The following is a 3,933-nucleotide window of genomic DNA, read 5'->3' as shown; positions in this document are numbered from 1 at the left end:
GAACGCAAGGCCTCCGGCTGCACCAGCAATGGGTGGGAGAGGCAGGTCTGGAGGAGGAGGAGCAGGAGCTGGAGCAGCATGAACTCCTCCGGTGTTGGGGTCGCACACGTGGCTCCTCTGAGTTGTCTTCTATAAGCTAGTCCCTGCCTCTAGTCTCGCCCCCCCTGAGGATCCACACGGTTCTTGTTCCAGAATGTTCTTCATCTTCTGCGCAGGCACCACTGAGGGGAGTGGTCACGAGAGGTCTTTCGGGTGGTCGTGAGCCCCTTCCTCAAATGAACTCTGCATGACCAGAATACGGAACTGCACATCCTTCAAGAACCTCTGGGCTCCTCACCAATGGGCTTCTCACCTGTGGTGCTATTCAGACACCAATTTGTCACCATGGAGACCTTAACTTGCCTCACCACAGTGTTTGAGACATTAACTCTTTCAGTCTCTCACAGTCATGTCACCTTTAAACTTCTCTTTGCTTAAAAATGGGGAAGATTGGACCAAGAATGGAGAGCATTTCACAGCCAGCTGGCTTCCTCCAAGCCTGCAGGTGCTGCTGAGATGCCTTTACCCAGAAGAAGTCACCTCCGTGGGCAGAAGGATGCTGACTCATGGACAGGAATCTCCATCAACACATCTGGTGGCATGGGAGGACATTTTCCATGGAGAAACTGAGTCAGAAGGGCACTCAGGCTGGTTTGTTACTTGTCCGAGCTCTCTCAGGAGGATGATGGCCGAGTCCTCTCTTGGGATCCAATGGATTGCATGCTTGGGATTTAAATGTGGTCCCAAAACACACATGGATGCTATTAGGTCCTAACCCACACATGACTTGGTGCTGGGTTTTGATCTTGACTGCCAGTGAGATTTCACCACATGTGTATTGGGTTTGCATGGCAAGGTTTTGGTAGCGGGGGGGCACGGGGGTGGCTTCTGTGAGAAGCTGCTAGAAGCTTCCCTATGGCTGATAGAGCCAATGCCAGCTGGCTCCAAGACGGACTTGCCACTGGCAAAAGCTGAGCCAATCAGCAACGGTGGTAGCGCCTCTGTGATAACATATTAAAGAAGGGGGCAAAAAAAAAAAAAAAACAAACCAACAACGGGACACAAAACTGCAGCTGGAGTGAGGAGTGAGACTATGTGGGAGGAATGACTATGGAGACACCAAGGTCAGTGAAGAAGGAGGGGGAGGAAGTGCTCCAGGCAGAGATTCCCCTGCAGCCTGTGGTGAAGACCATGGTGAGGCAGGCTGTCTCCCTGCAGCCCATGGAGGTTAACAGTGGAGCAGATATCCACCTGCAGGCCATGGAGGACCCCACACTGAAGCAGGTGGATGTGCCTGAAGGAGGCTGTGACCCCGTGGGAAGCCCACACTGGAGCAGGCTCCTGGCAGGACCCATGGAGAGAGAGGAGCCCACACTGGAGCAGGTTTGCTGGCAGGACTTGTGACCCCATGTGGGACCCATGCTGGAGTAGTTTGTGAAGAACTGCAGCCCGTGGGAAGGACTCACGTTGGAGAAGTTCGTGGAGGACTGTCTCCTGTGGGAGGGACCCCACGCTGCAGCAGGGGAAGAGTGTGAGGAGCCCTCCCTTGAGGAGAAAGGAGCAGCAGAGACAACGTGTGACGAACTGACCGCAACCCCCATTCCCCGTCCCCCTGCGCTGCTCGGGGGGAGGAGGTAGAGAAGTCGGGAGTGAAGTTGAGCCTGGGAAGAAGGGAGAGGTGGGGGGAAGGTGTTTTAAGATTTAGTTTTTATTTCTCATTACCCTACTCTGATTTGATTGGTAATAAATTAAACTGATTTTTCCCCAAGTCAAGTCTGTGGTAATTGCTGAGTGATCTCCCTGTCCTTATCTCGGCCCACAAGCTTTTTTGTTATATTTTCTCTCCCCTGTCCAGTTGAGAAGGGGAGTGGTAGAGTGGCTTTGGTGGGCACTTGGCATCCATCCAGGGTCAACCCACCATAGCATGCTAACAGGCTTGGCCAAATCCACACCACAGACATGGTTCTCAATAATTTCTTCCAATAAAAGGGGGAAAATGGTTGCCACAATGTTAGTGAGTGCTATAGCTTCTTTATGCTTGCTCAGATAACTCAAGCCATGGGAAAGGCAAACTCCCCTTGCTCCTGCATCAGCACCCATCTGACATGCAGGCTGAAAATTGGGTACCTTCCTCTTCAGGATAATCACAGACTGCTGTTCCACCACTCCGCCATGGCCGGCAGCCACCCCAACAGCTCTTTGATGAACAGCTGACACTCGATCCCCACCCCAAAATTGGAGGAATCTGCGTGTATGAAGGGATGAATCCACAGGGTGACCTTAAACCCATCCTCCCTCAGTTTTGCAATCATCTCTGTCATGTTGGGGAACTTGACAGGGTCAAAGTCAAAGTCCCCATAGGCTTGCATGTACATATCATCGATTTCAATGTGGCTGCAGTTAAAACAGTACTACTTAATGTTTTCAGCAAATCGCAAGAGTTTATCCTGGTTGATATTGTTCTTGTAGAGGGCCCAGGTGGACTAGATGGGATAGTGGAAGGCATTCTCGGGGAGGATCTTGGAGGGCTTGTTGAAGTACCTGTGCACCATGTATTTGTGGATGGAGGTGACATCGGAGCCCACACACACACGGTAGCTGAGCTTGGGGAAGGGCTGCTGCCCCAGCAGGGGCTTGTAGGGCGAGTCCTTGTAGCAGGCCTGGAAGAAGATGGCACGCTCAGTGGTGTTGAAGCCCAGGTGGAAGGGGACAGAGTTGTTGATCTTGATGGCCGCCACCTTGGAGGAGAGCCAGTAGTGCTCCAGGATGCCGCCAAAGCTGTTGTGGAAGGAGTAGACGTCAGTCGTCACATAGGGCATGGGCTCCTGGTAGCTGGCCAGATGGATGGGCCAGTGCTGGGTGCTCATCTCCAAAGCCCCCGTACCAGTGGGCGTCCTCCCAGAACATGATGTGCTCCACCGCCAGGCCGGCTGCCAGCTCCTCCCAGCACACGTGGTAGCACATCACTGTGTCTTTGGGCTTCATCGTCTGGATGAAGAAGTTCAGCGGCCCCCTGCCTGACTGCACGCAGCTCAAAATCTTAACCTCCTTGGAGCATGACTCCAGGTTGAGGTTGCCCGAGCAGAAGGCCAGACAGAAGACCACCTCCCCATGCTGGTTCCTGATGATGAAACCATCCATGTGCCAGTTCATCAGCTCTGTCTTGAGCTGCTCTGCCTTCTGCAGGGACACCGTGTAGTAGCACAAGGCCACCACCATGGCAATGAACTGGATGAGGCCCAGCACGATGGTCCTGAGCATGGGTCTCAGCTCCTTGGAAGGCTTCTGCTTCACTGGCATGAAGTTCTCAGGCAGGAAGTTGTACATGACACTCTCTTCTCTCTACCGCTTTTTGCAGAAGAGCAGGAAGGAAGATGTCTTTGCAGCAAGCCTGGAGCTCTCAGGAGAAGAAAACGGACTGTTAGGAGTGCTCCCACCTCCACCGAGTCCTGGAGCACCCACCTCTGAAAAAGAAGAGGATATAAATAGTCTCAGACGAACCTCTGAATCAGGGGACCACTTGTCACCCCTTTGCTGTCTCAACTGTAGCAGCTCCCCCTGGCCCACTGCCACCGGGCTGCAATGTATGCGGAGTACCAGACACCATCTCCAATTACCCCGGGCAGACAACATGAGTGGAGAACAGCCTGAACCCCACATGTAGAACAACCCCAGGGCAATAAGTGCCAAATCATTGCCATAATTATTTTGGGGGAGACAAGAGGTTCAGTGAGGTAGGAGCAGAGACTGGGAGGGGGCAGGAGGAGGCTGAGTGGGAGCTGGATCATCCCACCAACAGCATCTTTAATGGACAGGGCTAATTAAGAGCCATAAAAGACACCACATAATGAATTTCCAGGCAGCCACTCCTAATTTTAATCAAACTGCCTCCCT

General features: G+C 52.9%; 1 pseudogene; it reads right to left on the bottom strand.

Annotated features, from left to right (window-relative positions):
• Positions 1–2,183: 2,183 nt before the first annotated feature.
• LOC142596425 (myogenesis-regulating glycosidase-like) lies at positions 2,184–3,366 on the bottom strand (annotated as a pseudogene).
• Positions 3,367–3,933: the final 567 nt, after the last annotated feature.

This window comes from Pelecanus crispus, chromosome W (genome assembly GCF_030463565.1).
Source record: "Pelecanus crispus isolate bPelCri1 chromosome W, bPelCri1.pri, whole genome shotgun sequence".
Classification (NCBI taxonomy): domain Eukaryota; kingdom Metazoa; phylum Chordata; class Aves; order Pelecaniformes; family Pelecanidae; genus Pelecanus; species Pelecanus crispus.
Note: the sequence above shows the minus strand (reverse complement) of the source record. Positions and strands in the feature narration are given on the sequence as shown.